The 23722-nt window shown below is 39.0% G+C and overlaps 1 protein-coding gene and 1 long non-coding RNA gene across 3 annotated transcripts in view; one reads left to right on the top strand and one right to left on the bottom strand.

Moving 5' to 3' along the window:
• The window catches only part of LOC109032266 (metabotropic glutamate receptor 2), a 555771-nt gene that overhangs the window by 383782 nt on the left and 148267 nt on the right, over window positions 1-23722 (bottom strand). Inside the window, exon 1 of one of the 2 annotated variants that reach the window (XM_072300777.1) lies at window positions 20532-21921. The exons of the other annotated variant lie outside the window; for it this stretch is intronic. The gene's annotated coding sequence lies outside the window, so the exon portion shown is untranslated. Of the gene's footprint in view, window positions 1-20531; window positions 21922-23722 lie in introns of those variants that run through there. 2 annotated transcript variants of the gene reach the window in all.
• LOC140224667 (uncharacterized) lies at window positions 2524-8974 on the top strand. Its single transcript, XR_011899919.1, has 2 exons — window positions 2524-3072; window positions 4682-8974. It is a non-coding gene; the product is annotated as an uncharacterized lncRNA (long non-coding RNA).

Raw genomic sequence — 23722 nt, 5'->3', positions numbered from 1 at the left:
TAACCTTCTATGGTACCAATAACGGCAATCTTAAGGATTATCCATTAATTATGCGCAAATCTCAATCTTAGTCTTAGTAACTTAAAATTAATTGAACAAATTATTAAATCACGTCGAGGTCACCATGTTTTTTATTTTAAGAAATAATAACAATTGCAAGTACAACTGCACACAAAAACTGCATTGAAAAGATAAGAGGATGATAACATACAATTAGGTTATTTGATATAAAACCATAGCAACATGCTATGATATGCTCGGCCACTGGAAAGTGCTGCTCTCTAGTGTAGCAAACGAGGAACAATTAATCCTCAGTTGAATGAGGGAACGGAAATGTTCGACGGAGGAAAACTGTAACCCGCGAAAATTCAACTTTTAGACCTTGAAATCAATGGGATTTTGGCCGTTCCTCCGACGGCAACGAGAACCATCCATTCGTCGCCACGGACACTACCAATGCTAAAAGAAATCGATCGCAAAGAGCTCTCCCGAGTGGGCGAGCTCAAAATGGAATGCATTTTGCAAAAAGGAACCGAGAGCATTTCAATGCCGCTAAAATTATGCGACTTTTTCACCTTGAAAATGTATAAACTCTATCCTATCTATATAAACTCTATAAACCATCATCTAAACAAGTTTTTCTTCACTCCCAATAAAGTATAATTCAAGACGAAAAATACCTCTGTACATTAAACTTTTTGCTTGATTTTAGTTACTTAATTGCAACGAATGTAAGTTGCGCAATCCTAGTAACATTGGAATGCTCTTTGTTCCTCAGAGCAAAATGCAATCCAAATCTGAAATGAACATATTTATGCTAAAAGGAACAAGAGATGATAGGGTGTGCTCGTTTGAACCGCAAAAGGAACCATATAAATATGGGCGTGATATTCCTTTTAGCAAAATGGAAAAGTGGGATTTTACATTTAATCAAAAGGAACTAAGTGCCAACTGCATGCGGCACTAATGAGCTGTGGGCATGTGATAAGAGCGTAGTGGACAGGGCTCATGAGTTAATGCGGCATCGTTGAGCTCGTCAAGCCCGGTCGTCTTTACTGACGTCACTGGGGTCTCATAATTCCCATCCATTCTTACGGGCCGTAACTAACGGGCACTGTCCTTTTTTTCCCAACCGTTTCTGGTTCCATATAGCATAAATACGTCGAAATACACTCGTAACCTCACAATCTGTATAAGAAATATGCGATTTTTCAGGCTTCCTGTGGTTTTTTTTCCAGTGTTGGCTCAGTTGCGATGGTCACAGAATCATGTTTTGATGCTTGATTATTGCGGTTCACCTAAAATTAATAAGATCGGTCTAAGCAGCAACTTTCTACGTTCAATATTAACCGAGGTATCGTCCTTTAAAAAGTCCGGTTTTTGACGTCATCCATCGCGGTAGTGACACCTTTGGTTTCTTCCACCTCGCTTTTATCAGTCAGTGATGCACTGCTTAAGTGCTTACTCAGCGTGATACTTGGATGAAAGCAAGGTGAATAAAACCAAGGGTGTCACCACCGCGATGGATGACATCAAAAACCAGACTTTTCAAAGGGCGATATCTCGGTTATTATTGAACGTAGCAAGTTGCTGTTTGGACGGATCTTATTATTTTTAGCTGATCTACTACAAGGATCATGCATAAAACCACGATTTTGTGACCAACGAGACTGACCTATTTACCGCGAAATACAGAATATTTTCCCCCGAAATTTTCAGACGATTTTGCACGCACTTTAATCTAAGTATCGGTAATTTTAAAGGAAAAATTATGCAAGGATGTCGTAAAAAATACAATCTTTAAAAATGGAAACTTGGCAACTCTCGAATTTTAATGCAGTGTTCTTCCTTAGCACGGCAGAATTCAAGCAGAGTCGATTACAATCAAGAAATGCCTTGAAGGAGGAGTGAATTCTAGATTTTTCCTATGTGATTTATGTTGTTTTTGAGTCATTTAAACACTTGAATTTATATGTGATGCACCCGTGGCAAGGGTTCGTGACGACCCACATCTTCGCAAAAGAGGGAGGCACGCTTGTGATGGAAAAAATTTTCGGGGGGGGGGGGGGGTGGAGGTAAGTGACATCTAGGACAAAGGGAGAAGGAGAAGTCAAAGGTCGGGAAAAATGGGTTCTGTAATTCATGGACGAACCCGCATCAGCAAAAAAAGGAAAGTTATGAAAAGTGAGTGAATTAATCCGGGAAATCCAGGTGCCCTCATTAATTATTATTGTAATAATTGGACGTATTTCTATCAAACGGAACTATGTGCATTATGACGTGAGCCCTGTTATGGACATATTCGTATGGGTCTCAGGGCTAATGTCTTAACGCACATAGTTCCGTTTGATAGAAATACATCCAATTAGTTTTCAGTTCAATGAAGGCATTTTCTTTTGTGAGCTTGCACTGATGACCTTTCACCTGGGAAACCCGAAATGTAGGGATATTTTGGAAAGCGAAGCCACTCTTTTGTTTTCGAGAACAACAAGGAAAACTTTGGAGACCTCGAGGGCTCGGAACTTCTGGTACTTTGGTCAGTCGAAGTCGCGCAGCCGTAGGGGTTGAGCTTGAGCGTAGAGGATAATCAATCTGAAGTATATTTTATCGGAATATATTAATCTCGGGACCGCGTGTGATAGTCGTTTGATTCAAGTGCATTACCATAAGTGTAGTTTCGTGTTCGGTATTTAGTTTCGTGTTCGGTACTTTAGTTTCGTGTTCGGTACTTTATTTTCGTGTTCGGTACTTTATTTTCGTGTTCGGTACTTTATTATTTTTTCTCTGTGAATTATTCCGTGAATATAGAAGGTGCAGTGAATAGTTGAGCAGCCTTACTTTCCGAAAGTTTTCTATCCGCCGAAAGTTTTCGTCAGCGAGCCTCTACTTTTTCTGTCCAGTGTAATAGTTTGCCGTGTTTTACAATAAGTGGAAGTAGTATTTGTGACTCGTGTCGGTTGTCATCGTGCGAATTTTCGGTAGTGTCTTTTCATCGATATTTCTATGAAATTTGATTTGAGGATATAGTTTCGGAAGTCATTTTGCTCACGTATATTCCTCAGCGTTGATTCGGTAAGTCGCTTGATGTCATCAACAAAATGTTTTTTTTTTTTCATTTTTTCTTCTTTTACGAGAGAAGTGTGGTACATTTAATATCGATGACTTAAGTGTGAAACCACGTATTTCCAGTAAAATTTATGCTACCATTTTATTTTTTCGAGGAAAATCAAGTCGACGGTTGGGCTTGATATCTTCACAGAACACTGGAAAAAATCACTTTGCATTTAGAGTCCAGGCTCTTGAAAACATTGACAAGAAAAAATACTCTTGATTCAATCGGATTTTTGCTTGAATCAAAACGAAATCCGCTTAAATTAAGAGGCTTGGTTTTTAATTTAAGTTAGATTCTGACTGAATCAAGAGTACTTTTTCTTGTTGATGTTTTTTTAAGAGTCTGGACTCTAGATCCAATGTGTTTTTTTTTCCCGTGAATATTTTGCTAAAAGAGAGGAAAAATCGAGGTAGTTTTCAAGGAATAAGTTGACTAGTTTTACCAAGAAAAAATAAAGTGTAACAGGAGGTCCGGGACGTCGCAGACGGAGATAGGTGGTTTCGCACTTCGGCCATCGATATATAATTTGAGAATCCCTGTGGGCGATAATCTTTTGATTTTCTCGAGATTTTTTTCACAATCAGTGGAGTTATCGAGGTATTCAGCGTATTGAAATGTGTTGCAATTTTTTGCATTTGCGAAGTACCTAACTTCTTCATAAATCGATGGCCAAAGTGGAAAATCATGCATTTCTATTGTGGTGTCATAAAATTTCCACCTTTATTTTATTTTTTCGAAGAGAAACAAGCAAACTTCATAGCTTGAAATTTATACAAAGTATTCTGCAAACATTGAAAAAAAATCACGGAAGTTTTAAAGAAATTAGGTAGACCAGTTCCCCCGAGAAAAAATGAAGTATGACAGAAAATCTGTTGAGTAGCAGACGGAAACGCGTGTTTCTACACTTAAGGTGATTCGATGGACGCGATACTTTGTGTCAGAACGGCATGCGATATATCGCATCAATTGGTTCCATTTTTTCAGCTACTCGTCATTTTTCTCCAATTTTGAGATTGCGATTCTGTTGTCAAGAGACTAAAGCACTCACTTACCAATTTTAACAAAGAAATTCAACGTACTAAAGGCGTGGTTTTTTTAGAGAGAAAACATCGCATTCGATACTGATATCGAAACTGCACTTGAATGCGATATTTTCTCTCTAAAAAAACCACGCCTTTATTACGTTGAATTTCTTTGTTAAAATTGGTAAGCGAGTGCTTTAGTCTCCTGACAACAGAATTGCGATCTCAAAATTGGAGAGGAATGACGAGTAGATGAAAAAATGAAACCAATAGATGCGATATATCGCATGCCTTTCTGACACTAAATATGGCGTCCATCAAATCTCCTTAAGTCGTCGATATGAAAATGTTTAATCGTTGAAAATTGATTATTATTGAATACATTATGTGAGAATATTGTAATTTTGTGGTAAAAAAAGCAGTTGTATTCCATTATTTTTCAACATTATTTCAACTTATTTGTTAAGCTGTTCCATATACTAGACAATGTGCAACAATGCGTTACGTTGAATTTATCTCTAAAAGGGTTTAATTTTTTTCTTTGCAGCCAACATTCGAGAAGGGGATGAACGAGGATGGAAATCTTCACCCTCCGCATCAGAGCTGTTCCTGACCTTGCAGATCATCGCTTCTTCACGGTAAGATCTCTCAAGCTTCCTCCTATTTCGAAAATTAAGGTGATTCGATGAACGCCATATTTTGTGACAGAACGGCATGCGATATATAGCATCGATTAGTTCCATTTTTCCGGCGACTCGTCATTTTTCTCGAATTTTGAGATCGCAATTCTATTGTCAGGAGACTAAATAATTCACTTACCAATTTTGATGAACAAATTCAAAGTATTAAAGGCGTGAGGAAAATAGAGGAAAAATACTGCATTCGAATGAAATATTTTGTCTCATAAAAAAAAACCCACGACTTCATTACGATGAATTTGTTTGTCAAAATTTGGTAGGTGAATTCTTTAGTCTCCTGACAACAGAATTGCGATCTCAAAATTCGAGAAAAATGACGAGTAGCTGAAAAAATGAAACCAATCGACGCGATATTTCGCATGTCGTTCTGGCACAAAATATGGCGTTCATTGAATCACCTCAACTTCTAATGAATCGGTTACTGTCAATAATTTCAATTTTTGAAATGGGCTGCTAAAAAATTTGAGGGGCTTGGAGGACAAGGCGCATAAGTGCAGTTTTTGAAAAAGTTGAGATTTTAATGATTTCAAGTAAAACTAGTCTAAGTGCATATTTTGTGAAAAATTCCCTCTCAAATTTCAATTTTTAAGCTTCAAAAAGTCAGTTTGAACTTTCTTTCCGCCATAAGGATCCGTGTAATTTTGAGACTTCAAATACATATTTCTCGATAATGATTTCAAGTAAAACTAGTCTTAGTGCATATTTTGTGAAAAATTCCCTCTCAAATTTCAATTTTTAAGCTTCAAAAAGTCAGTTTGAACTTTCTTTCCGCCATAAGGATCCATGTAATTTCGAAACTTCAAACACATATTTCTCGAGGTAGCAAAAACTGCACTTACGCGCTTTGTCCTACAAGCCCCTCATTCTTCCTCAACGCTGATCATCGCCGCTGTCATCATTCGGGCGATTTTAGGTAGAATCAACTTAACTACATTTCGTCGCTCCTCTGACGTAAGGGCGTAACTTGATTTCTACGTGACCCCTGTGCTCCGTATAACTCTATGCTTTCTAAGGCTCATGCAAAAATCTAGATACGCCCTTACGTCAGAGGAGCGACGATTTGACGGTGCTTAGTTTTTCCTGATGTTCTGTTTCTGTAATACTGCAGAACTACGGAACATAATGCCTTGAAACTGTCTTATTTTTCCAAGATTCTGCAGAATAAACTATTCACTGAATTCGCTACGACAGGATTCAGCTTCATTTTTTGTCATTTCCCGGACGAAGAAACGTAACTCCATTCCAAGGTTGTCAAATTGATTCAAAGAATTCAATTTTTCACAAACACGAGAAAGCGAAATCTTTATCCAAAATTTATTTTCGTTTTTCATGAGATCAGCGGAAAAATCAGTGAAATGTACAATTAATACCTAACATTTTCCTTTACAAATTCAAATTTACGAGGCGAAATCTGGCAACAATGAAATGGACCACATTTTGCAAAAAGGAACCACTATTTCTGGCTCATTTTAGAAACAACGTATATGCCATTGGTTTCCCTGTGCAGAACGGTGGTTTTATGGAAGAGTCAGAAATAGTGGTTCCTTATTGCAAAATGTAATCCAAATGTAGTTATGTTCTTTCGTGGGAGGTAACGACGAATTGGACTGCATTTTGCAATTTGGAACTATAAATTCTGGCTCATCTGAAAAAAACACTTATGTGCATAGGGATACTAATGGCACATGCGTTTTTTTTTAAACCGGGCCAGAATTTATAGTTCCAAATTGCAAAATGCAGTCCAATTGAGGGAGGAAAATAGATTAAAAAGCCTCCCAATGAGTGGCCCCGTTTCGTCGCTCCTCTGACGAAAGGGCGAATCTCAATTTCCTCGTGAGCCCTGGGTCACATTCAAATCCATGCTTTCTGCGGTTCATGTGAAAAGTGAGATACGTCCTAATGTCAGAGGAGCGACCTTTTTTGAAACCCGGGGATTTCATTCGTACGTGACCGAAATGAAACCTTATGATGAGACAAGCCTCCGGTAAAAATTTTAGCTTGAGGATACGTTTGGTTTTGGACAGTGGCGTGGCGTGAATTGCGATGTATCGATTCTCATGCCATTTAAAGCTATGGTAAAGAATCGATTATTAAGGTGTTCGCTGCGAACACCCTGTCTATCGATCCTTTTTCATAGGTTTAAATGGCATGACAATCGATATATCGCAATTCACGCCACGCCATTGGTTTTGGAGCTACAGCGTTGCAAAGTTTGCATGTTTGAGTCTTAAAAATCTTCATATTTTTGAAGAATTTCTTCCAAAAGCCAATTTCAAAGTAATGTAAGTAACAAGTAATGTAAGTTTCAAGTAAACATGACGCGTAACTGAAAAATTATAAGAAAATCCGTAGTAAAAGTTTCAAATTGTGGATGAGCCGTTAATAGCAGTACAACGTTGCAAAAATTACATTCTTGCCCTTTAAAAATACCCATTTTTTATAGTTTTGTATATTGTAGCAGTATTTGAGACATAAAATATACAATTAGAGATACTCGCAGACTCATAGTAAAATTTATATCAGTATACGATAATTTTAGGCAATGCAGCGTTGCAAAGTTTAGACGTATAGCATAGATTTAATCAGTATACGATAATTTTGGGCAATACAGCGTTGCAAAGTTTACATCTTTCATCTATGAAAATGTCTACTTTTTCTTGTTATTGTATTGGAGACAAGATACAATATGAGTTAATGGTTAATAGTGTGAAGCGAAATGTGGAGGCTTTATGTTGATCCTGGGTGACAATTGCATTAAAATAACATCGTTGCAAATTTTATCTGCTTTTCTTTTAACATTCGATTGTATAAAATTAGTTAAAAGTAAGGATACTTCCAATAGTTATTTTACTTTAAAATGTAATTCCAGAGGATTTTTGGAATACAATGGATGATTCAGCATCAGCGTTGCTTTCAAGATCTGAAATATTCTGCCTAGACTTAGTTGCAAATTCAACCTTTTTTAGGTGTAATGAAGAAACTAACATAGAATATGGAGGCGTTTGGGTTTTTTTTTAAGTAGAAATAAATCTTGATACAGACGATACATTCATTATGCCTTAAAAAACTGAGTATGTTGAACGTAAGAATGGAAGATTTTGAAAATATTAAAGAAATAAAAAAAAAAGAAAAAAAATGCAAAGTAAATTAAATGAACGAAAAATAATAAATACACCAACAAAACAATAAAATATAATTTAAAACCTAAATAGAATATTTAAATCACTGTTGCGTTAATGTATAAAAAACCCAGACGCCTCCTTAAGAGAGAATTTTAAAATTATTTAAATATGACTTTTGGAGGGTGAAAGTTTAAAATTGGCATCATGTTGAGGCGTTTTCTATAGATTTGAAGGCAAGACAGGACTGATACTGAAGCATCACATGAATAAAATATTTTGAAGGAAGAAGATAAAAAAACTATAAAAAATACAAAAATAAAAAAAAATGAAAAATAATGTACGGTAGAAAGTCATATAAAAATGAAAGAAAAAAATGTCAATGTAAATAAAAAAATAAGCAAAATCAAATAACTACTGGAAGCATCTTTATTTTAAAATCGTCTATTATTTATTGCTTGGAGAGAATTGTGAATAAACTTGGCGAAAGTATTATTGCAAAAACCAATTGTCACTTGGAACAGACATCAGACCTTGATATTTTGGATTGATATGAGGGATGATACCCATTGATTTTATCTTAAACTGGAAAAAAAAATTTTAAAAAAAATCATATTTCGTTGAGTTCAAAATTGTAAGCTTGGCAACGCTGTATCACTACAAATCAATCTTACATCTGCAGATAACGTTAATGGTTTATTTCATAAGAAAAAAAACACACAAAAAACAAACAAACACTGAACTTAAACATTTTTAAAGCTTATATACATAAACTTTGCAACGCTGTATCGTTAAATCTATACTTACACTCGCGGTAAAACTTTTACACAAGACTAATCTTATCATAGAATTTCAGCTAAACCACATTATCATACCTTTAGGTGGTCAATAAGTTCGTTTTTTAATTCAAAAACGGAACAAAATGAGCATTTTTATAGGTCTGTGATGTCAAGTTTGCAACGTTGTATCAACAGAATTAACAGCATTAACGTAGAAAAATTATTTATTATTAACGTATTTTTTTAGAAAAATGTAAACTGACTGTTGATAAAATGTCTTAAAATATCATGAAACATCCAATGACAGTTGTTTACAGAAAGTAAGATACTTGATAATACGATAATCTTTAAAGCTTAAATATGGAAACTTGTCAACGCTGTATTTCTAAAACCAGACGTATCCTCAAGCTAAGATTTTTACTGGAGACATGGGTCATCATAGAGCAAAGTAACAATATGTAACAATTTTGGATGATTATTCAAGAATTTCCAGAGTGCCTCGTGTCTTCGGAAGAATTTTTGACGAGCCGGAGTCTAAAAGTGCGTCGTGGTGGAAATTAACTGTTAAACCTTGTTAGGTTATCGACTGCTTTACTTCCTTCTTGCCTTCAATCTGGTGAAGATTGAGCAGAGAGCGCCGAGAGCGGTCTGAGTCAACGTTACTTAATTTGAACGAAATTTTGTAATTCGGAGCTACAGTTTCTGGCTCATCTATAAAAACACTTATGTGCATATGATACTATGGGTACTTACGTTGTTTCTAAACTTGAGACAAAATTTTAGTGCTCAATTGCAAAATGCAGTCTATTTGTGTGTGGATCTGTGTAAAAAGAGCTTCTCCTCCGGGAGAAAATTGTTCTTAACTTTTTGCGGACACATGAACAACATTTTTCTACAACCTAGGAATTTTTGTCTTCAAGCTTCACGACAGTTTTTGAGATTTAGGATCAAATTTCCTGAGTAAAGGAATTTTGTCCCCAGAAAGATAGGTCTCCTCTTACAGATCTGGTCACTAGTAAAAGGGGCCCGGCATATTGTTACGAAAGGTAGCTTCCACATGAATAATAAGTTTTCCTACGCTCCAATAGCCTCCAGACTCATTTGGACCACATTTTGCAATTGGGAACTATAATTTCTGACTCAGTTTAGAAATAACTTATGAGCCATTAGTTTCCCGATGCACAAAAGTGTTTTTAAGGATGAGCCAGAAATTTTAGTTCCTAATTGCAAAATGTAGTCCATTTAACCCTCGTCTGTCACATATAAGTAGAACTGACCAGACGTTTAAATGTAAAACTTGTCTCCCGTACGAAGGAATGTAACTCCATTCCAAGGTCACCAAATTGACTCAAACAATTAATTTATTTTACAAAGTTATGCCTGTGCAATTTTCAGGCACAACTTTGTAAAACAAATTAATGAAAATGTGCCTGTGTAATTTTTATTTTAATTTTGCATGAAATCTCGGGGAAAATTATCAATGAAATTTCCAGTTAGGAAAGTTCAAGATCCTCCTACTTAATATGCAATTTGCGAGGGGACATTTGGCAACATTGAAATGAAGTTACGTTCTTTCATGCGGGAAACGATGAGCTCTCTTAAGTTTAGTTTTACTGTGCCGAGGCAAGTGAACGACCAAAACTTTCATTATTGCTATACTAGAGGTTGTTTTGCAAAACGAAAAAAATTCCGCCTGAGGTTACTGTTTTACGACTAATATTTATAATCCGTCTTGGTCAATTTTGCTCTTTCAATGACAATTTGTATTGAAAGTGTTGATTTACAACATTATGGTAGTAGTTTTTGTGTAATTTTTGGTTTGTTGGGTAGCCAGTGCTATGGGTTAAAATAAACTGTTAACTCACGTTAACTTGAAATTCAGGTACTTAATAGTCGAAGCTTTTCGGCCTCAGCCGTCGTCAGGACTTAGCAAAAAACACAGTTTGAGACAATAAATGATTAATTTTGATTAATATCAGTTCATACATATGATGAACGAGTGTGTTTCGGTGTGGTTGTGTTTCATTGAGTTTCTTATTGATTCAATGTTATTTCTACCGGAATAAATGATGAAAAATGGACGGCTCGTGCAGTGGCGTGGCGTGCTTTGCGATATATCGATTTATCGGCCATTTAAACCTATGGAAAAGGATCGATAAACAGGGTGTTCGTAGCGAACACCTTAATAATCGATTTTTTACCATGGATTTAAATGGCATAACAATCGATAAATCGCAATTCACGCCACGCCACTGGGATCGCGAGTTCTTCTGTCCTCAGGACTTTTGTCTAGGAATGAGATTCTTGATTACAAATAAGATGTTCAACATTTTTCTATTGCTCACCATTTTGAGACTTTTCCTAACTTCGAATGAAGTGACCGAATCACTTCCTTCGTCAATTCTCTCTCGTGACGGAGTATGCGTTTGCCTTCTGAAGCACTGTCAGAAGTCTATTACTGGCTACTAGATTCCCTGGGGATCAAATAGACTATATTCTACGATAAAAAAACTACTATTTACGGCTCATTCGTGAAAGTACCTCTTCGTATAGGGTAAAATCAAAGTTTGAGGAGAGGAAGAAGAATAGAAAGAGGAGGAAGAAGATAAGAGAAAGGACAGGAAGAAAAGAGAGGAGAGAGAAGAGAGGAGAGAAAAGAAGAGACATGGGAGAAGAAGAAGAGAAGAATAGAGAGAACATAAAAGAGAATAAAACAGTGAAAGCACACAGTAAAACAGTGAGAGGGAAAGCGAGAAGGAAATTGAGAAGGAAAGCGCGAGAAGGAAATTGAGAAGGAAAGCGAGAGAAGGAAATTGAGAAGGAAAGCGAGAAGGAAATTGAGAAGGAAAGCGAGAAGGAAAGCGAGAAGAAAAGCAAGAGGAAAAGCGAGAAGAAAAGTGAGAAGAAAATCGAGAGGAAACGTGAGAAGAGAGAGAAAAGGGTCTGGTGCCGGAGCCTCCTCGTGGTGGACCTGGGGCGGGTCTCTGACCCGTGCCAAACGCCGGCAAACTGTTGTGATTCTGCACCCTCCCTCGCCTCTGGTTGTTAGCCCATATCTCTTCACACATCGTAACGAGCAATTTAGGATCAAGCGCATCCTTGGTACGTTATTACCTTGGTTGTTAGCCCATATCCCTAATACGCTCGGGCATGGATCAACCACTTCCTCGGTGCCCTGCTTCGCGCGCAGCAGGGCTGTTCACACCTTGGATGTTAGGCCATATCCATTGCAGCCTTGGATCAAGCGGAACCTTGGTACGTTATTACCTTGGTTGTTAGCCCATATCCCTGGCTTACGGAAGAGATCAAGCGGAACCTGAGGAACATGAGGGGAACGATGATCTTCAGAGGACCACTGATAGTAGTTAGGCCATATCCTTGAACCGCGAGGTGCAAGGATCAACCGGTGCACAGTGGTCTGAAAATCCCGATCTGTGACCGACTTTGCGCGATTCGTCAGTGACCAATTGCAGGGGTGACCGATCGAAGCCTGGCAATCCTGTACTGGTCAACCTCCGGTATCTGCCGATGCTTGCGCATTAAGTCTAAAGCCGTCATCCCCCCCGGGACACTTTAGACCAGGCAAAGTCGGAACCGGAGGGTCGGACGCCTCTCAAACGGGCTGGTGGTTGGGGCGATGTTGCAGATTGAAGTAGGTTTTGATGCAGGACGAGCCGAATACTTCACGAGAGTCCCGGGGTCTCGTGGCTCAGGGTATTCTGTTCTCCTGGGCCGAACAAGCCGGACAAAGTTTCAGCAATCTCTATCTCTGTAGAGAGTATCCAGCTACGAGTTTGTTGTCTCACTGCTGGATCGCACGGTGGTAGAGGAGTTCCCTGCATTCAGTCATTGGCGAATTGTTCACTGTTGTGAGTGAGGGTGCGCCCAGAACGCCAACCCAACTCTTCATGGCATGATATCTTTTATAATTATTAAATTTTAAAAAAAAATTAAAAATAAGGTTATCCTTATTAAATCTCACTAACAACAAAGGCATGAGCCCCATGCTTTTGTCGTTTAAAATTTCTTCTAAATTTTTTCTAAATTTCTTCTAAACTTTTTCTAAATTTCTTCAAAATTTTGAATTTCAAATTAACGTATGCCATGGGAGTTGTAAGTTGGACGGTGGAAGCGTGCCGTCTGATGTCGGTTCCTCCTCGTGGTGGACGGTGGAAACGAGGGTTTTACCCTCGGCTAAACGCCGACAAAATATGTACTGGTTTGGTAGTAACACACACACAATTCTTTTATTTTTATTTGTTTACCTATTAAATTTTTTTCTCAGTACTTGAAAAAATCCCAGACTTTTGGAGCAAATTCCCTGACTTTTCCATGTTTTCCAGGCCATTTTTTTCCCCCTGACTTTTCCAGGTTTTCTAGGTTTTCCAGATCGCTGGGAACCCTGTAGTAGTAGATTTTAAGGTTTCTATTCGCGGAATCCTTGTGCCTTTTTCGCGCAATCCTCATATATTTTCTTAGACCTTCCTCGCAATCCTGGATTACCGAAAGTTCTAACTCATTTCCGCCACAATCAATTTCATTCAGACGGTATCATTCCGTAATAGGATAGACACATTCAAGGGGTCGTTGAAGTACTACGTAAAGCATTTAGGAGGGAGGGGCTGATTGAGCCATAGCGTTACGGTGCGTTACAAGAGGGGGGGGGGGGGGTTCAAGCCCAGCGATTATGTGACAAATCCGAGCTAGGCGAGGAGGAAACTTTGAAAAAAAAAAACGTGAAAAAATTAAGATTCCCGCCCTCTCTGAATGAATTTTCTCAAACCTTTGTTGATCTCCTCCCGTCGTATTTCAGCGAAATATTCCCCCCAAAAAAACTCGAATTTTTTCAAGCTTTTTTCTTACCGTCATTTTGATTTTAGAAGATGGGGGGGGGGGAGGGTAGGGGCTACGTTACAGGTGCGTTACAAGGGGGGAGATGGGGTTCATGAAATCGGAAAACGTGAGTTACGGAATACTTGAACTGCCCCTCAAGCGTCACTGTGCTTTTAGGGCACGGGGGCAATGCCGACTCTGCAAGAAAGAGATTGAGAGGGCGGTCATTCCGAAATCGGGCTATGTTTCTGTTTCTGTTTCCGCGGTGCATGCAAATCTCTCCATCTGACGCTGGATCCTCAGCTTCGCTCGAAGCGCACGCCGGTCCTGCGCGTGAGGTTTATTTGGGTTACCGGCTCGCAGAAAGGTTGAACGGATCGCTCACTGCTCCCTCGGTCGGGGTCGTGGAAAGTCCAGCCTCCGCACTCGAGTTACCTCCTTCAACCAATTCAAAGTCTACGTCATTCGGTATAACATGTATTCGATGCTTCGCTGGTAACAGTGACTTTTTGCATTTTTCTTTCCTTTTTTTAAGCATGTAAAAAAGCTCGTACGTTTGAAAGAAGACGGATCTTTAGAAACTGCTGGAATTTATGTTGTAGAAAACCTTTTCAGTTATTTTTTTAATAAAAGAAAAGGATAAACTTCAAGCAGTGACTGTTTACAATTTGTTTCTTTTTTTATTTTAATGCGTAAAGAACTCGTGAATTTGAAAGAGGACGGATCTTAAGGAGCTACAGAAATGTATGCTGTAGGAAACCTTTTTAGTCATTTTTTAAATGAAATAAAGAGGTAAATTTCAGGTAAAAATAAGTTCACAGAATTTTTAGAAGATCGATTCTGTAGTTTTTAATATTTGAAATAATTGAATCATAAATTTTAAAAAAATACTTTAAAATTGAATCAAAAGTAATTATTCTTGATGTTTCCTTAATTTTTTTAAGCGTAAATTGGCTTTTAAAATAACCCGAAATAGAAAATCTAAAAAAGTAAAAAAAGGGAATAGTCCTAAAAAAAGTAAAAAATCCCCCCCCCCAAAAAAAAAAAAAATCAAAATGTAAATTTTAACATTTTGTTCCGAAGCGTTACGGTTCTCTCTCTTTTCCCCTGGAATGTATTTGCCCAAGAAACAATGCAGTCAGGGTCTTGTAGATTTTTTCACCGCAAGATTTTAAAAATATTTGAATCTATTGACTATGTTAAGTTGATGAGAGTACAATTCTTGGTAGCAACCCTCTCTTGAATTCTCTATCTATAATTTAATGTCGAGGTTTTTTTTGGGGGTGCTTGTCACACTAGGTGGTTTTAAAATTTCCAAGGAGACACTCAAATCCGTAGAAACATTTTGCCTAACAACAAAAACGCACAAGAAAAGAATTGATGTAAACTTTTTTCCCCTCTTCTCCATACAGAATTGAAATAGAAGGACGACATAGGAATCGCAATTATGATCAGTTCACGCACTCAATACGAAAACAGCAAATGAGAGTCAACAATCGTTGTTCAATAATCGTAGTTTCATGAAGTTGAGGGTTATTTTGTGATCCAAGCGAGATGGTAAAATAGTGCTGGGTCCACTCTATTTCGAGTAAAACAAGGTTAAAAAGTTCCAAGTTTATGATCCAAATGTGTACCGAATTCATGCACATCGTTCAGACAAACAGATAATTTTTCCGCCCCTAATCCTCGCCGATTGCTGATAATAATTACACGACTCGCGTGGATTTCAGAGCACCACACTCACAACACGAATAACTTTCATTTGCCGGTCTTATTTTCAGCGTATGAGCTTGGTATTAGTTCAATGGCGCATGAATGACGGACAGTGGCTGCCACGAAACAGAATTTTCGCTTCCGTTATGAGAGCTTCCATAAAAACGCGTACCTGCTACTGCGTTAAAATCCGAAACACGATGTTTTATTCAACCATCAATGCAGGAAGTTCAATGGGGCTTGAATGACGACCAGTGGTTGCCACGAAATAGAGTCCATGCATCCATACTTAAAGTTTAAATGAAAACGCGTATCTGATGATGTGTTTCAATCCCGAAACACGATGTTTTTCTGTACCATAAATGTAGGTAGATAATTTCTGCTCGGTGGCGTCGAAATGATGAATTGAATGAGCTATATGCAACTATATTCGAAATGTAATTTGAAAGATCTATATGCAGTCATTATGATCCACCACGCGGTATCCGCGGTGAGTATAGAGTACAAAGAGTCGTAGTATAAATGGGAGGGCTGATGGCGCCAGTTCCAAGCATTTTTCCAGGTCCCGAATTCGGTGACTCCCGTATCACGCTGGGTCACTTTTTCGATACAAACTCGATCGCTTTCGATACATTAAGACCCAGCCATCCGATGTAAACAAAGAGGATATGAATTACCAAGTACTCTTCATCGCCATTTTGTATCGAAAATGTATCGAAAGGATAACCGAATCTCGGCACACGCCGGGCTCAGAACTCGTAGACCAGAACAAGCCCTCACCTCACTTCATTATATTCCGACTCTATGCACTCTATGGCGGTGATGTGCTACCTATTGAAACTTATCCGTGCAGTTGTTGGAAACTTTTCCAAAGGCGTGGCGTGCTTTGCATCTATCGATTGATCTACGATTTAAACCTATGGAAAAGGATCGATGAATAGAGCCGTCGCAGCAAACACCTTACTAATCGATTTTTTAAGACCACAGCTTCAAATGGAGAAATATCGATAATCGCGCGACCATTCACGCCTCGCCAGTGAACTTTTCCTTTCCCATAAATCAAGTCTTTTCGATAGATTCAAATATTCTGCGAGGTTCAGCTCGCGGGACGTAATGCAAAAGTTTTTCACTGAAACTCTGCCCCGAAAACGGGCGGATAAGATGAGGGATGAGAATTTCATGAGGGAAGCGCTCTCTGCATGCAGCGGAGTCCGAAAAATACAGCACCGTCGTTCCACCGGGGCAGAATAAATAGAAAAATTGCGCACACTTGATATATGCAGTTTTTCCTCTGATTATTTTATCCTGCATGTCTGCCTAAAAGGGAAGAAATATAGCAGTGCTTGACCTTAATGGAAAAATGAGCAATTCAATTTATTTTAAACAACTCTTTCGTATTGGTTACGTGGGACAACCCCCCCCCCCCCTTAATCTTTTAATAATGCGACAGCTTTATGGCCGTGGACGAAAACAGGTCCGTGCTGAATAAATATTTGTGTGCACACAGGGTTTCGTTTCGGGAGACAAGCAAAATTCTGGGACCAAATCCATGAGCTATTAAATTGGTGTGGTTTTACGGGTGTCAGCCGGAAATTGGGGGAGCAAAGAACAGAAAAAATGGGGGAAACACCAGGAGAAAATGGCGGAAAAAGAACGAATAAACTACAACCGACAATGCAGTATTTTCCAGACTAAAAGATTCCAAGGAACAATAACTGTCTTCTCTCGAGCTTTATGTAGACTTTGAAATTAATTATCCATCGGGAAAACTTGTTTGTTCTCCTTTTCGGAAGGAACTTCGGATGAAAAACGAAATCAGAACATGGACCGGGGACACTCTTAAATTAAGGCACGACTTTCCCAATAAGAAATAAGAGTTAATGGCTACGGAATCGAGCGCCTTCAACCGTCCTTCATCATCGCTTCCCTTTGAAACATCCGTTTCCTTACCAACATTTTCGCGTAGGTCGAACGCGGAAATACATGAGTAAAAGGGGGAATATATGAAACTTGGTTTTGTGCATTACTTCTATGGTATACTTCCATCTCAATATGACACGATCTTCCTCTCGCCTGATTTGTGCGTTGCAAAGAAGATTACATCAGCTTTTTAAATTGTATGACTTGTGCGAGTGCCTTGTCCTTTTTTCCTAAGGGATTTTTTTTTACCAATTGACAAAAAAAATAAATAAATAAATGAAATGCGCATGGTATACAACTGAAGAGACAAGAGGCAACATTCAAAATGATATTTAAAGTTATGTTCTTCCGCGGACGGATATGAGCGCTTGTTTTCCCAGAGTTTGGTCGAACACACTCCAACAAATCTCGTATATTTCCTGATACCACTAAACATGCTCGAGAGTATCCGCTCTTGCCTACTTCGTCAATGTTAGGGGATTTTGATGGCTCAGCGGTCGCTGCTGGCGGAGAATTTAAGTGGCATGACGGCTTCCTATCAGTGATAGTATTTAGAGTCTTTCCCACTGGGGCAACATGAATCACTGCCTGGGTTTAAAAGTATAGCTTTTTTGTCATAACTTACCCCCAACGTCAATTCGTGCATTAAATTTTCTTCTTTGTACACTACCAAACATTCATTGAATATCCGAAAGCTAATATAAGATGAGTATACATTAAAAAAGGGACGGGGAAGGATGGAGGAAGAGAGAAAGAAAGAGTGAAAAAAATTAAAGGTGGCCTTATCTTTTTTTTAATTTAGGCACAGATTTCTTCCGTTTATTCACTTTTTTTCCTCTCAGCGTGAAAAATATTTCGTAAACATTTCAATCAAAAGCATTGGTTTGTTTTCTTTTGATAAAATAAAATGAGAGCGAAGATTTGGCAACATCGCAAATAAGATACGTATTCTTGCAGTTCACTTTCGATATGTCCTGGTTATTTTATAAAATAACATTTAGGACATTTTGATCTCATGAGACACGTGTAAGGTGACTCTGAAGTATACTTAATTTAGTCTTCCTCTCAAGGTCGATTTTTAGCATTTTTGCGACCTTGATTTATGTTGCGATCTGACTCCTTATAATTGCCCTGGTCCATGATTAAAAATCTCCTAGGCTCGTGCAATTTTATTAAAAGGGTGATTTTTCTCTAAATGACGTCATGACTGATCGACCTCGAGTCCTGCATAACTCCACACCCAGCAGTGGCCCACCAGCCTTGTTTAACTTCACACGTGAGTGTCACGCGGTTAATCTAATAACAATCAACTTTTCAAGTAGGACTTTTTGAGCTCATTTCATTTCTCTCTCGTGCCTTATTGCAGGCTGGGTCTCAAGTCTCGATGGACTAGAGTGTGAGAAATCTAATTTTTGGGGATCTTGGTGGGTGCGACAAAATCATTTAAAAATAGAGAGAAGTTGCCGTTATAACACTGTTGAAACACATTAAGGCTCAGCCGACTCTCCTTCCCTTCATTCACTGTTTCTTTACATGGATTACATTTTGCAAAAGAGAACCAAGAGTATTCCAATGTCGCTAAAATTGTGCAGCTTATTTCACCTTACAAATATAAGTTGATCATCTGCACACGTTTTACCTTTCTTCCCATTAAATTATGAATTTAAGACAAAAATCACCTTTGTAAATTTAACTTTTTGCAAGACCCCAGTAATTTTTTGCAAAGAATGCAAGTCGCACAATCCCAGCAACATTAGAATGCTCGTGGTTCCTTTCTGCAAAATGCAATCCAAATATCCTCCCAAAGCTTCCTGCTACAATGAAAAACACCTCATGCTGATTTGAAACAGGTAACTCGTCGTTTCTCGCCCAAAAGTAACATAACTCCATTCTATGGTTGCCAAATTGGCTCGAACAATCTGATTTTTTACAGGAAAATACAGGAGCAATATTTGTTCAAATTTTTTCTGATTTTAACATAAGATCAGAAGAAAAATCAGTGGAATTTTCAACAAAAAGTGCCCAAGATTCTCCTTGAAACAATACAATTTGCGGAGGGAAATTTTGCAACATTAAAATGAGGTTGCGTTCTTTCGTGAGGGGAAACGTCGAATTTACTATTTACAATCGCATCGATATTAATTTACCAAAGGAATTATGAACTTCAAGAAATCGTAAACTTAATTAAAAGCTTTAAATGGGGCATCGATGTTATTTTAAACATCATACAACAAATCAAGGAACGGTATATTTTTCCCTCAAATAATGACGTTTTCCCGAGATTCCTTTCAAGTGTTTATCTCTCACGATTATTCCTCATGAATAATCCTCTTTCCAGCCTCTCAGAATAAGCTTTTTTCACCCTCTCTTGACCCACTGTCTGGCTCTGAATTTACCCCATTTCATTGAGCTTTCTCCTCTTTCACGAGAGGGTTAATGCCTTAATGCTCAAAATGCCACCCTTCTTTTAATCCCTTGCCTTCGTTTTTACGCTTTCTCCATAAAAGCCCTAAGTTCCTGACTTCCGAAGGTAACTTGCAACGACTCCTTACCTTTTATTCTCTTCGCAAGGTGAGGCAGGATAAGCAAATCTTTAACGGATTCCATCCCTCTACTTTTTTGACGGTTACAATGTTCTACCAAATTGTCTTTAACGGCAAGGAACGAGCAATGGAAGCTTTTTTTCCTGCTGGTTTATTGTCCAATATTCCTTTAGGACCTAAATCTATCTATGGACGGTATTTTATTGTCTGTAGACATTAAGGGATTGGCACATCCATACTCCAGGTGTTTTCAAATTTTCAGGGATGAAGGCCCAGTAGAATCTGTTTCTTCAGATCCACTTGTCAGCTCCGTGAACATTTAACGCCATTATACCGGGATTTGAGCCCGGGACCTATTGACCTAGAGTCAGGCGCGCCGACCACTAGGCCAGCGTGGCCGGCCAACGGAGGTTTCACATGAGAGGGGAGTCTATACGTAAAACATTCCAAAAATTACATTTCTTGGGATGTAATTCCAATGTTATTAGTTGGGTTTAAATAGGTATGGTGATTTCAACTACATTTCTGGCTGGTTTTGGCGCCCGCCGGAGATGTGGTTACCTCAACCAGAGGTATATGGTTGATTCAACCGCATTTCCGGCTGATTCAACCATGTCTGGCCCGCCAAAATCAACCAGCAGGACAGTTGGAATCATTACACTAATTTCTGTAAGCTTCTGGAGGGGAATGCCTTTTTACTACGTTTCTTAATGAAGCCTCATTACTAGTTCATTACGTTTTGTGAACAGTAAAAACTACCATGTATAAGTAACACGAAAGAATGAATATTACCTGTCTTTTAGAATCCTTTTTTAAAATCCTCAGACACTTTAGTATTCTCGGAGGAAAAGGGGCCACTTAATCCAGTTTTGCCCATCGAATTATGTTATCACAAGAATAGTAATTATTATTTCACTCACACACGGGTAAAATGCTTCTCGAGTTTACCCACTCGGTAAAACCGACCGAATTCGGATATCAACATTCCGCCACGACGGGATGGGGCGGATTCCCGAATAACATAATCGTAAGCAGGAGATGTACTGGCGGGGATGAAAAAGCTTCGCACTCGCGGGAACGAATCAATTTTCCGCGGAGGAGGAAACGCGATTAGACTTTTCGAACGGACGGCACGTGATACAAATCACTCGTCAGAAACGTCATTTTTCAACCGCACTATTTTCACTCGGAAAACATCCGTCCGGCCCGAGCGAATGCGGAACCACAAAAACTCGGGATCCCTCGCCCTCCATCAACCGCACAAAACGGAACCACAACGCATCAGAGCAATATCTGGGTCGGGCACCCAACGCTCCTCATAACTTTTCGGTATTTTTAATTTATTTTTTTTCTTTTCAATTTTTCCGAAATAAAAAACACCTCCGTGACGTCGCAAACAAGTCCACGCGTCAAAACCAGTCAGTGTGTATCTAGCAAAACCTCCTTCCAATTGATTTCGTCCAAACGTGACCACAATTCATAACGAATATGGAACCTCCTTAACAGCGGTAAGGGTTAAAAACTTTTTTTTGCTCCAACACTATAGGAGTTGAAACGCAAGAGAACACTTTTTTTTTGCTCCAACACTATAGGGGTTGAAACGCAAGAGAACTAGTCAGAATTTCACTAGCAAAACCTCCTTCCAATTGATCTCGTCCGATCGCAGCCACAATTCATGCCGAAAATGAAACGGCAGTAGGTGTTAAAAACTTTTTTTAGCTAAAAACTGTAAGGGTTGAAACGCAAGAGAACTATCCAGAATTTAATGAGGAAATTTATTTTTGATTGATTTCGCGTAACCACCATTCATTAGGCAAAAATGGGGCAACAGCAATAAGGTTGAAAACTATTATTTTCACCGCAAAATATAAGGGTTGAAACGTGACGCAATTAAATTTCCTCTCGGTTGATCTTAAACGACTATCTCCAGGAAAAATCGTGCCTAAGAGCAATGAGGGTTGAAAACTATTTTTCCCCACTAAAAATAAAACATCCGAAACCGAAACGTTACGGACGAGGGCTTCCGAGATCGGTTCTCGACGAAGAGGCAAGGAGCAGGCGCGCCGACCGAGCCGTAACGCAGCGACGTAACATAGTGCGTAACGTAAACTACGTAAGTTGCGGAACGTAGCGTAAGCCGCTTCGCGGTTGGCGGACGCAAAACGCGGGAGGAGGCGTAGAGATGACTGAGCGGGACATCGGGATACGATGCCGGCACCCCCCGCCAACCCCTAACAACAACCGCACCCCCCATCCCCCACCCCCGCCCCGCGCCGAGCGGGCGGACGATCATATCTCGGGGAGCCGCTCTCGGTTGATGCGCGCCACAACCCGCAACCCGCCTCGCGTGTTGCTGGAGGTTATGGCTCGAAACGTCGCTCCTCTGACGTAAGGGCGTATCTCACTTTCCACGTGAGCTCCAGAGATCATGGGTTTGTATATAAAACAGGGCTCAAGTGGAAAGCTAGGTACGGCCTTGCGTCACGAAAAATGTTGCGCTCGAATTTTCCGCGACTGGATCCGCGGGTTGGTGACTGGATTCCTCAGGCGTCGGAAGCGAATGCAACTAAAACAAAATTGAATCGGGTTCCGTTGGGCGGGCGTAAGGCCGAAAAATTATGAGCCCTGGATTTCGTTGATCACGCAGGACACTAGGGTTCATGAGTTTTTGGACTTACGCTCGTCGTACAGAAACCGATTCAATTGTCGTTATAACCAAAATCGCCGTGTGAAAATTCAAAAAATGCAAAATTGACTCCGATGAAACGCTGATTTTTGGGGGGAGTCATGAACGTTTTACCTTTGAAATTGCAGATACTGTAGATTGAATGGACCGTATTCAGTAGAAGGGAACCAAGCCATATCAGCCATTGCCAAATTTAACCGGAAAATTTTAATATTTTACAAGGGAACGTTTACTCGGATTCCTTGAACATTTTAAGAGAGCTTCGTCCCGTGCAGAAAATTTACTGGAATTTGCACAAAAATCCGCATGACCGTTTGCATAAAAAAATTGAAGTTCTCAATTAAATTTTTTAATAGCTGATGTGGCTTGTTTTCTTTTGCTTAAGGCGGGCCATTCTTCCTTTACATTTTCAGATACTGCAGATTAAATTTTTGGTCCCAAGATTAATCGTGAGAATTTTCAGAAGGAATCGCTCGAGAAGCTCCGGTTGGAAACGCAATTAGTGAGGAGAAATTCAGCGACAATTAAATGCAGTTTCATTTTCACGCGAGGAAAATGACGAGTAGAGGTAGAGTGTCTGAATTGAGAGCGTAAGGGATGGATCGTTTCATGCGGGTCATAGGGCCAAAAAAGGCGGCCAACCTCATCACACAGAATACCCGAAAAGCAGTCGTTGCCAGCGTTGCTCACGCAGCCTTTGAAGCACCACCATACAAATAACGTCAATCCTCTGACAAGAACGCCGTATGAACCTCCAAGCGTTACCAAATTTCCTTTGGTAAAACACGAATTTTCTAGAAAATTTGTAATTATTTTTCCTCCAATTTTTTTCAGATAATTTTGTTCGCAATTTCACCTAAAGTTTCTGAAAATTTCAAGGAAAAATATTCAAAATGTCCTCAAAAATAACTTTTTTCTGAGAGTTAGCAACTCTCGCATGTTCATACGGCGTTCCTCCTTGGCACAACAGTACAGGAGTATCTCTAATTCGATGAGAGCCGTGAAGAGCATAGAATTATATGCACTGGAAAAAAAAACACATTGGATCTAGAGTCCAGACTCTTGAAAACATTGAAAGAAAATACTCATGATTCAATCAGATTTAAGCTTAAATCAACAGGAAATCCGCTCAAATTAAGAGGCTTGGTTCTTTATTCAAGCTTAAATCTGATTGAATCAAGAGTATTTTTTCTTTTCGATGTTTTTCAGAGTCTGGACTCTAAATCCAATGTGTTTTTTTTTTTTTTTTTCCCGTGTGGAGAAAGAGGCTCATGTAGTAATTGAGATATGCCCTCAC

Source organism: Bemisia tabaci, chromosome 5 (assembly GCF_918797505.1).
Source record: "Bemisia tabaci chromosome 5, PGI_BMITA_v3".
In the NCBI taxonomy this organism is placed as follows: domain Eukaryota; kingdom Metazoa; phylum Arthropoda; class Insecta; order Hemiptera; family Aleyrodidae; genus Bemisia; species Bemisia tabaci.
Note: the sequence above shows the minus strand (reverse complement) of the source record. Positions and strands in the feature narration are given on the sequence as shown.